The sequence below is a fragment of the Lepisma saccharinum genome, chromosome 12 (assembly GCF_977018435.1).
Source record: "Lepisma saccharinum chromosome 12, izLepSacc3.1, whole genome shotgun sequence".
Classification (NCBI taxonomy): Eukaryota; Metazoa; Arthropoda; class Insecta; order Zygentoma; family Lepismatidae; genus Lepisma; species Lepisma saccharinum.
In genome coordinates this window covers 45,210,408-45,222,470 of record NC_139240.1, presented here as the reverse complement: position 1 = coordinate 45,222,470, position 12,063 = coordinate 45,210,408, and positions in this window count along the sequence as shown.

Below are 12,063 nucleotides of genomic sequence, written 5' to 3'. Positions count from 1 at the left end.
CGTTTGGAAGATATTGCATAGTCTTGTCCAAAACTAGAATGTTGCTGCAGTCATCACACGTCAATTTTTTTCTTGCAATGTAAGAGCAATAGCCTGCTAGGTACATCAAAATAGGAAGATCTCCCTTCGCTTCCATAATATCCGCAGCACAAATTTTCAAACTCTGAAACATAGCCAAGTCTGTAACTGCCAGGGTCAATTCAGATGTACCATGCTCGTCAATTTGATTTACAAAGATGTCACCATATTTTAGTGACTTCAGTTTTAACTTCATTCTGCTGGCAAGACGCAGTTTTTGTTCCGTCTCAAAAATCTGACGGAGAGATACATTGTATTGCGCACCTGCCAACTGTCGGTATTGACCAAATCTCGCTTCAAGTGTGTCTGATTGAAATTTTCCTGGCAAAAGGTATTGCATTCCTAACTCTTCTGTACAATATCTGTTTATTTCAATTAGCCCATGTGTGGTTATTTTCAGGGCACTGGAAGTTTCTCTAGTGAGTTTTCCTGACGAGATGTTCAAACTTTCCCACTTTTCCAACCAATCAAGGAATTTATGTAGGTACAAGAGTCTCTCATCTGAGGCTTCGTTTGTCAGAGGATATTGTAAAATGTTTCTTAACCTCGCACCTTTCCATGGAGACTTGACATTAACTACTTCCCACCAGTTTAAAACAATCTTAATGAACTCTGCAGTGTCTTCATAGTTCGGCAAATTGTGTTTTGGCCCTTGTTGCTTTAAACCTTCAATTATCATATGGTTGAAAACTTGAGCAACTAGTTTCACGTTTTGTCTTTCTAGGGAAGTTGGCCACAGAGATTTTAATGATAAATTATGAGCATATTTTAGGATATTATCACTTTCCATACTAAAGAGTGTTCTTAAAGTTGCGAATGATGCAACATGAATATCACACAGGTTTTCAAAATCTGGGTAAACAACACTCACATTTTCATTTTTCTGATTGATCCAGTTGTTTCTAATACACTTAAATAAGTGCACAGTGTCCACAAGATAAAACAAAGGCCTCTTCTTATCACATGGGTGAATATACACAAAGTTCTGTTTATGTTCAACATTAAACATGGACATAGATTTCCTATTTATCATGTTGTTATCTGAAACAACACATATAATCTTAATACCTAAATTTTCAAGTCCCAATATGACATTCTTAATTACGCAATGCAATGAGTCAGCAATTAAAGTTTTCACGGGTAATATATGTACAACTTCCTTGTACTTAGAGAGCACACTGTTAATCATAAATACGTGAGCACTTTTTGCAGCTTCAGAACTATCATATGCAGTGCCAACAATTGTACCTCCCTTATAATCGATGTAGGATTTGATATGGATTTCATCCAATATCAATGAGCAGTACAACTCATGGTCTTTAAGGTGAGCCACTTTCTCTTGCATATGCATTAGAAAATTGCCTTCACTTTGCTCTGCGATTGGACTTGCATGGATATCTGAAAATAATTTCTTCAAAAGTATTTGGATGGGGTAAAATAAAATATCCTGAATCACGGATGAACCTATATGCACATGGAGACATAAAATTCAACAACGATGAGAAAACAATAATCTCAGAATCATGTCTCAGCCGTTCTTTACGAACATTTAACAGCCGTATCTGTGACTTTATAAAATGAAGCACTGACACTCTGCTATCATGTACAGTCTCTTTTACATTGTCCAGAAGGATTTCAATGGCTTCCAAAACATCACTAATATTACATGCTGATTCTACACTGTCGAACATTTCCAGGAAATGTATAAAGGTAAAGGTAAAGTGTTCCCCTGTGCATAGCACCACGCCATGAAGGCGTATAGGGGGTGTAGGGGTAACGCCCCACACTTTCTTGATCCGGTCGTGTGTGGGGGTGATGTGATCAGCATCACGCCCCTGACCGCCTTTACCCCCCAGGGTTTCCCCCAGGTACCCACGTTATTCGACGCTGGGTGGGCGCCGGGGCCGCTTCCACCGTTAGAAAAGTTCCCGGATTTGAACTGCATCTTCAATAGCATGTGTAGTTGATACCTTACGTGAAAATCTCTTCTCATTAATTTCAACTCCACGATAAAACATTGACAAAGAAAGTGAGTCATTTACAACAACATACTTAACTGAATGCGGCTTTTCAGAGAGGTTGAGGGATATGAAAATAATACAACTTTCCTTTTGCAAAATATCCCACTGCAAAGAACGATGGATTTTGTTAATCTGATCCTTCAGTTCATTTAAGGTCGAAAATATGTGAGTTGCGTCATACTCTTTTTTTGTCCCTATACTGTCTGCAATTGCTCTTCTTAAAGCTTCTGCCTCCCTCTTCTCTTTCTTCTTTTCTGGACATTCTCGCGCCTCTTCATATTGCGTTCCAGAAGACAGGTATGATGGACATCCAGGGAAAATTGATGGGATTGCACCTGGACGGATCCGAGGCCTTGCCAAAGCAACCCTGAAGATTTTTCCTGTACGGTCATCCACATGCACAGTCTCCCATTCAATGTCCCCAGTCTTGAAATGTGCCTGGCACACCTGCAAATAGCATAATGAAAAATAGCATTATAACTGGGAACATAAAGGTAAAGTGGGAGCTTTAGAATGAAGTGAACTATTAGGTACTTGCTTTATACAAGCAGAACTTAAGATATAAGGGAATGCAAATCTTGCAGAAAATGTGACCGTTTTTGAAATATAGAAATACAAGTGTGTGGTTACCATGAAAATTTTCAGCAAATCATGACGTGAGGTTAAGAATGCCAGGAATTGGCAGTAAAAAGACCATAGGCGGTATGACATTCATTTTCACCAGCCCGACCCTGTGGCCGAGTGGTTAGCACATCGCGCTGCGACGCCAAGGGTCCCGGGTTCGAATCCCGGTCGGGTATGGTTGTTTGTGAATGTCCATTCATCAATTTCATCATTTCATCACTCATCCCCATCTTCGCAAATTAGCCAAGAGGCATAAAACGCGAAGTAAAATAAACTAAATCAATCAATCAATCAATTCATTTTCACCAGCATAGATTGAACAAACTGGTAAAGCTCTTACAATTTATTAACAATACACATGTACAGTATTTAGTTACTTAATCTGTCCTCAAGTAGACATGTAATACTTTTGTTGAAAGGAAAATAATATTCTCTCATTGAGGTCACCTGACATCAGAATCGACTCGGTGGCTGAGAGGTTAGCACAACTCTCTACAACGCCAGGGGATCCGGGGTTCGAATCCGACCGGGGCACGGATGTTCTTTGTGAGTGCTACATCAATTTCATCATATCGTCATTCGTCCTCATCGTCGTCATTAACCACAAATTGTAGAAAAGCGACGCTAAATAACAACAAGGAAACATGACATCAGCAAGTCTCAGTAGTAGTAGTTATACATTTTTTTAAAAATTTGAACCAATACTTTTACAAGACTGTTTAAGGATTCAGGTTACAGTTGTTACAGAGAAAAAAAAAATTTGCTTAGACTAACGAAAAAGGTTAGGTTGACAGTTTGGAGATTTATTTGTTTGCAATAACCAAACATCAGTAAAAATTTCTAAATCATTTTGTTTAGGAATACCAAAAAAACTGGCACATAAAAGTTTGTAGAGCCAAAATGATTTACACACATGCAAGTAAAGAATATGATTAAATATATTCAAGAAAAAGAAAGTTAAACGAAATGGCTACGTTTGCTTATTCACATAGCTCGGTAAAAAGTATGTTTTTTTGTGTGAAAACGTTTATTTGAAACATAAACAATATATTCTTGTATAATTACACAATCTACTTTGTATTTCAATGCATAACCTAAATATCAACGTGCCTTCTATTATCTCCGATTAACCTAAAGAGGCAGAAAAGCGGGCTAAAAATAAGAATATAAATGTGCATATATTTCAATTTTGCTCAGTTCTATAGTTTTCTTTCCTTAAGCATACTTTGAAACTAAAAATTTGTATAGAATTCTCAATGACGAACATGTTATCGAAAAAGACTGCTTTGGTAGATGTAACAATATTTTATAACGTTGAACAATTAATTTTGCATCGATAAACAACTATGTAACGTTAACCAAATATAGTAATTGAAGTTAAATTTGGCATTTGTAAAGAAATTAGCTTGGTTAGATTTACCAATTCGATACTGGTGATCAAGAATGATTTGCAATAAACAAGTAAAACTTGACCAAATCTGAAAGTATGTTAGACGCCTATTTCGTGCACATTACATCTTTACATTATGAACTAAACTATCTCTCGTTTATTTATAAGTATGAAGTCTGTGTTACTTACTTTGGAGTTCATCGTAGGGTCAAAATTACGTGGAATTGCCCTAATCCATTTCTGTCTTTCAGTAACATCTTGAGGAAATCTAAATACATTAGTCTTACTGTTCTCATCATAATTTCCTCTACAATTGAGAACACAACACTTATAGACCATATTCCTTGTACGCTCCCACTTCACTTATACTTCCTTGCAGTTCTTAAAATTGCATTGCAATTCCACATACGCTAAAAACGATCCAACATTACTTCCACCAAATAAATCAAACATGGCGCCTGTCTTGCCTACAGATGATGACGTCGCTCACGTGACTAGAACAAGCCATTCGGCTTTCTCCAGTTTGAGAAGGTGATGATCTGACCCCGAAACCACGTAAATATGGCATAGGGCTTCTCTATACACCTGTCAAATTTCATGGGAATCGGAGGGGGACACAAGGGTCAGATGATCCCCACGTCAATCTGTCCTCATCTTAACAATTGAGTCGGTTTTGCCCCCTAAAACAGTTTTTTAGCCGAAACAAAAAAACACGTATTTTTTTCCTTTTGGCCCCTCTATACACTTGCAAAGTTTCATGAAAATCGGAGAGGGACACAGGGATCAGATCCTTACTTCAATTTGTCCTCATCTTGACATTTGAGGGGATTTTGCCCCCTAAAACAGTTTTTAGCTGAAACAAAAAAAACACGTATTTCTTCCTTTGGGCCCCTCTATACACCTGCCACGTTTCATGGAAATCGGAGGGGAACACAGGGGTCAGACCCTTACTTCAATTTGTCCTCATCTTGACATTAGAGGGGGTTTTGCCCCCTAAAACAGTTTTTTAGCTGAAACAAAAAAACACGTATTTCTTCCATTGGGCCCCACTATACACCTGCCAAGTTTGATGGAAATCGGAGGGGAACACTAAGATAACCTCCCTTGTTAGTCTTATACTTTATAATTGTATAACACTGCATATATTATAATGTTTTATTTTAATTTGTAAAACTGTAACTAGAACAACTGTATAATTTTTGTATAACGTTTCTCTCTTGTTATATGTGTTAAAGGTTTCATCCTGGAATGGAATGTCTCACATTTATGTGTGTTTTCATATCAAATTCATTCTAATAAATACATATTCGTTTCAATGGCATTTACAAAATCACCTCTGACATTTTATGTTAAACAAGTAAGATTATTTTTGTGCACGAGTGTGTTAGCCGATGCGTAGCAAAGTATTTTAGGAACAACACTTGAAAAAAATTCTTGTAGGACTAACTAATGAAAAATTTCTTTCTAATCGAAGATCATAATACCTTTTAAGGTGTGGTAATATTATAATGGGATTGAGATACGAAACTATCGGATCCGGATCCGGAATCTTCGGACCTGGATCCAGATCCGAAATTTCCGAATCCGGATCCAGATCCGGAACTCTCGGATCCGGATCCAGATCCGGAACTTTCCGACCCGGATCCGGATCCGGAATTTTCGGATCCGGATCCGTTTGGCCATTCCTAGTTCTAATTGCTACTAACTTCTTCGACTAGATTCTGTGGAACAGCCAATCAGAGCAAAGTTTGGCCATGTGAAGATATTCTGTGAGTTTGGAAAGTAGCCTTTTTTGTCTGTTGTTTCCGAGTGCATACAGCACGAAAGGCATGTTTACAATTGAAAAAGCTCAAATATTCTTCCATACGTGTATAGTAAACGTTGTAAAGTATGTATTTTATCAGCGCCGTTCTTCTCTACCTAAAACCATTTAATACGAAGCGATATTCCTCTCGGTTAAATAGTTATCGTATTTTAAAAGTGTGAAGTGATACGTTGTTTACATCTCGCGCGGCCGCCATTATGGGAACGAAAGACTATCGACAAGTACGGTATAACAAGTACCGTGTGAGGCGAAAACTAGCAAATGGGTAGCCAGTCCAGCGTCAACTAGAGCATTCCAACTAGAAATCCAGTTCCGTGTGATAGGGGCTTTAGAACATGTCCTATTCCTCCAAACCAGTCAAGCAGTCAGCCAGGCGGCCATGATTGCTACCTAGAAAGTCAGTTTAGCGCGAACTAGGGCATTCCTACTAGAAATCCAGTTCCGTGTGATAGGGGCTTTAGACCGAAATTTTAGTCATAAAGTTAACTCGCTGTAAAATCTCACTTTGTGGAATATCGAAACAAGTGAAACATGTATACAACCAGGGGCGCCGACTTGCCAAAATTATTGGGGGGCTCTGATCACTGAAATAAATGAATGAATTACTCATTCCCTCCCTTTTTTAAAAATAAAAATTACGTCTTCGTATAGCAGTTTTTAAGCAGCTATTATATTCCTCATGCAAATGAAATGTAACTTTTAGAAAATGTTTCAAAGTCTTTTTATGTCTTTTGTGTCTGCTCATTTGTTTTTTTAGATAACAATTAATATTTTTATTTAAAAGTAGGCTATGTATTTACATTAAGAGACCAACCTAACAGTTTCATGCCGGCCTCGGTAGTCGAGCGTGTTGGGTGGTCGACTCAACTCGCTTTGATCCGGAGGTCTCGGGTCTAGTCCCGGCGAGGGCATGGGTATGTTTTAATGTCCGCAACAGACTTGTAAAGAAAGGATATGCGACAGTAGCAAATAACCTTACTGTTGACGTACCCATAAAAATAACGAATATTTTCAATATTTAACAGTTTTATTTAATTATTTACATAAATGCTAACACAAATAGTTTTACTTTTTTGTTCTTGCTACAATATCTTACTTCTTAAATTTAATTTTGCAATTATAAAAAATAACACATAGCACGCCGTGCTCTATCAATAATGCATTTGATCATAGTCGTTCCCACTTTTACAATACAGACTTTTCGTAAGCTTTCCTTGTGTACTTTACTGCAAGCCAGTGCTAAATAAACTCAAAGACTTTAGAATTACTTTCCCCTTATTCCTTGGAGTAGAGGAAGAAATTTCGAGGATAACTAAATATCGTACATATCAATATTGCCTGAAAATTGTGTTTACGACCTCAAATTATTCAGAATTCACTAAACAACATACTGGTATCTATAATTGTCATATCACCTCGTTATTTTGAAAGTCTTTTTAGTAAAAATGTTAACAATACTCATAATTATATACTTAATAATATAATAATAAGTCAGGTGTTTTGCTATCTCTGGTCATAGACCCCCCAAAGTTGATGGTTTATCGGTCTCAGCGCCCCGAAGTTGATGGTCTAGAACATTTCAAATGTGTATTTAAAGTTAAGTTCATGTGGCACAATTCAGAGTAAACTTTACAAGAGAAGCAAAATAATACATTAGATCCTCTTAAGCAAAATTATTTGAGGGGCTCTGCCCTCACATCGTTAACATGGGGGGGGGGGCTCGAGGCCCCCAAGCCCCATGGAGTCGGCGCCTATGTATATATACTACCATTTACAGGCGCAGTAGAAACGAAAACGGAACTACGGTGCCATGCGATGGTTGCTTGCCAGGTTCAGATAGCAGCCGATAGATGGCAATAAAATCTTACGGTGCCTAGTGCCCTCCTTTGAGAGATGTTGAAACTACATGGACTTGGCTTCTATTTCCATACACTGCTACTTTATTTGAACATGACTATTAAACAGTAGCGGAGATTAAGGGAGTCTGAGGGGCAGTAGCTCAGTTCTTTTTTCCACATTCCACCAAGAGAAAGTAAACTGTTTTTGCCCCCACCCCCGCAGTCTTGGCACCCAATCGCCGCTACTGAAGCTGGATTTTTACTGCCTGTATAGGAATAACTCTGCCCCATATTGTAAAACAGCATTCTTCACTACAAAACACATAGTCTTTACAGTGAAATTTAAGATAAATTTTTACGAAAGCCTTCCCTCCAACACTATTATTTAGTCTTTATTGTTTTGGACAGCTCAGTCGGTTGTCGACCTTTGTGGCGGAGTGGTTATCACAGCGCGCTACGACGCCAGGGGTTCCGGGTTCGAATCCCGACTCGGACATGGATGTTAGTGCTCGACTATCCTGATGGAAAATGGGAATTGAAAGAAATTGACATGTATGAATTTGATATGTGGGGAGTGCTGCACGTTTTACCATGCGAGAGATCTGGGTTCGATCTCCAGCGGGGGAGAATCGGAATTTTTTCCACCTGTTCAAGCGGCTCCGGCGCTCATCCAGCGTCGTATAAAGTGGGTACCTGGAGGAAACTCTGAAGGGTAAAGATAGATAGTGGCGTGGTGCTGATCACATCACCCCCACCTTCGGCCGTGAACAAGAAAGTGGAACCTTACTCTACACCCACTATACGCCTTCCTGGCATAGTGCAAAGCACAGGGGAGCATTTTTTAAATTGCTTTTGGTTCTACAACACACACTGAACCAAATAATAATTCTCCTCCCTTGAGTTTCTTTCTTGAGTATCGTGGAACTTTGACTACACTTTCAACGCCTTGTTTGTAAATATTTCTTGTCACAAACACACAGCACTGTAAAATAAAAAAAAAAAAATATGAAAGAAATAAGGTGCACGAGGCTTGTATCCTGAATTAAAATTCTGAACATATAAAATGGCTAATGCGTTAAATGAATCTAAATTGTTAATATTTAAAGTAATAGTTATGACAGTAAAATGTGCCAGTTCGCCCCGTAATGAGTGTCATCAATTTAAACTTCTCAACCATCATCCTCATTGTCGTGATTAGCTTAAAGAGAAAGAAGAGCAACATAAAAATGAACAAAAATACTAGTTACAATACAAGGGCATATGCCAGCCATTTCATTTATGATAACTAAATTATTTTGACATTTTTCAACTTAATGTACCCAGCTTAAAGGTTCTATCAATTTCTCCATTACAACAGAGCAGATAATAGTCTATAGTATGTATCCCAAAGTATACTAATTAATGTGTCCCCCTCCTCAAAGTAAAAAAAAAATACTTTCCCTTGCATGGAAATGCTGGCAGCCGTTTTCTTCGGCCAAGCCCCGAGAACACCCGAGCATAACCGAAGGTGCCCCGAGCCTCCACTATGACGTCACGCGCTTGTGCATGATCGGTTATCTTCGGATGGCGCTACCTTATAGTAAGTTGCCTTGTGTGATTTCGTTGAAAGCTAAATTTTAACTAATTGTTTCAGAGAGCATCTTACATGCATTTGTAAAAAAAAATAACACAAGCGTACAGAATATGAGAAAAGTGAAGGAATTATTAGAATTAATGGCAGGGACGTAGCTAGGTTGACCAGTTCGGGGGGCCCAAAACTTAAGATTTTTTTATAGCAAACTATTAAAAACTAACAAACTATTAATATACCATATAGGCCTACATAAGTATATATATATAATCTTGTTGGAAGAGAACATTATTTTCTCCTGTACCCCCCAAAATTTACGGATATAGACTCTTGACATCCACGGCCATTATTCGGGAATCTAAATGCAGAATGAACTTATTAACTTAATGGCATCTAGACAGTCTTTAAAAATCCATGTATTTTCTCTTGCCAGATTTTTTGAGATACCAAGAACAATGTCATTAGTCCTTACTCCTTAGATTTGTAAATTTGCTCGAACAAAATTGAGAAGTAGAGAAAACACTCTTCCGTGGGTTTAGATATAAAAGGGTGCTGGTATCAGGTGTACGTACAAGTATGACAACGGTGCGAAAATGAAATGTTTGTGTAATGAGTTCAAGATAGACATCTCATGTATATTGTTTATACCAGAACCGAATCCGGCGGCCTTTAGTGCAAGGCGACACCCTTAACCACTATTCTATGGGACACGCACCAGTCTCTTGTGGCGTCGTACTGTACACATTGGAGAATGATGACGATATATATGAAATTGTATGCACACATCTGGTTTCTTAAAAGTAATCTTCTTTGCGAGTGCAAAACTAAATATATGATGGCAATAGAAACAACAAAATTCCCGCGCGCTCAAATTATTGCGCTCTAGTCTTTCAAGGTTCGATCCCTGGTAGAAACTCCAAAATTTCTGTGATGGCCCAACACCGTGAGGACAATTGGGAACCTACTTGAAATCAATATATAAGCGAATTCCACTCTCAAAACTAGATGGGACTCGATGTGATGACCAGAGGCCTGCACAAGACCTGGAGCAGACCCGTTCGCGAGACATCGCTCCTGAAATGCCATGCAACCTGCGCAACACCCTCGCTTGAGCACCTTGCCTGACCATCTGCCCAGATCGTTCCTGGCAGGTATTGAAAACCCACCGGGTACCCGCAGTCGTAAGATACCTAGTAGGTCTCAGTGCGTTCATTCAATCAACTGCACGCCCCTCCCTCTGCATGACGTAGTTGCTTCGAGTAGAAACTGCACCGGGCCCACACCGTTCTGCAGTGTTGCCAACTGCAATAGATTTTCACTACTTAAAAAAGGGAACTCAAAGCTTCGTAAGCCACATCACCAATGAAATGCGATTTACGAATGTTGCTACGCCCCACACATACATTGAAATAGGTTTTCCGTGGCACAGGATCCATAAGTATATGTCGTAAACAACCAATATACGTGTATATAGTGATATAGGGCAGGACTGAAACATGTCACGTTCGACGCTGAGGTCGCGAGTCGAACAACACACTGTTCTACTGCGAACACCAGGGCCGTTTCCAGCCAGGGGCATTGCCGTTACCCTCGTTTGGGTGGGGGGGGGGCAAGTACTTGGATAAACGTGCCAACAACAACAATCACAATAATAGTAATAAAGTAGCATGAAAGGCATTATTATCCTCATAAATCATGCAAAAAGGGGGTAGATGTCGGTTCTCACGCATTTGTGTTGAAACAGAGGATTAGAAATATTTCTTTTCAACACGTCAATTTCACATTAGCTAATAATGGAAAACAAGCACACAAACTGTTTTTGAAAGAAAGAAAGTGCATGATAAATGCATTCCGAATGTACATACATATGGCATGTAAAATTTCCATCTACAATATTTTCTTTTCACATGGAGCGATGTATTACATAATCAATTCATCCAACTCGTAACAAACCAACATTAATAGCAAATAATATCACGGGCCGCCATAGCATTCTCTGTTTTAAAACTTTTCTCACTTAGATCGTTCGGCGCTCAGGGCCGACTCCCGCTACCCCTTTGCTACGGCATTGAACTTGATGAGACTGTATAATATTTTATAATATATTTCTAAATTCATAAAATTTGAAATCAAGGGGTTGCAATTACCCCTCCATTCCCCCTCTGCAGGTGCCCTTGGCCGTCTGGAAGGAAAATGTAAGAAAAATTTGAAAATTAATTCCATCTTGAGTACCCTTTAGCCCTGCTACTCTTTAATTCTGCCAGCCTGTTTTTTCTTGTACTTTAATGTTTGACCCCACCCTGACCCCTCCGCTAGACTTAATTTCCGTCCAAGGTTGTGAGCAATGCACCCTGCCCCCTCTAGTTGCGCCACTGCGTGCCTGGTTAAGGCACCATGCAATGAAAAACAATTAGTTTTCAGTGAGGAGATTTTTGTTTGCTCGATCATTCATTTAGATAAATGAAGCTGTAATATTGCGTGCATTTCCTGGCAATAAGATAAAAACTGCTTACGCTGAAGTGAAATCGCTAAGTATATAAATTCTCCTTGGAGGAGAGAGCTCCTCCTAGGACTTCGTAGGATTTAGGAACTACGTAAGTAGGCAACACTGGCTGCAGCCGTCCACGTGGTGATGAAACGCCTGGAGCGACACGCTGCCGGAGGGCTGTTTCCTTCCAGCAGGTTTTGCAGGCGCCCGGGTCTTGTTGAATGCCCAG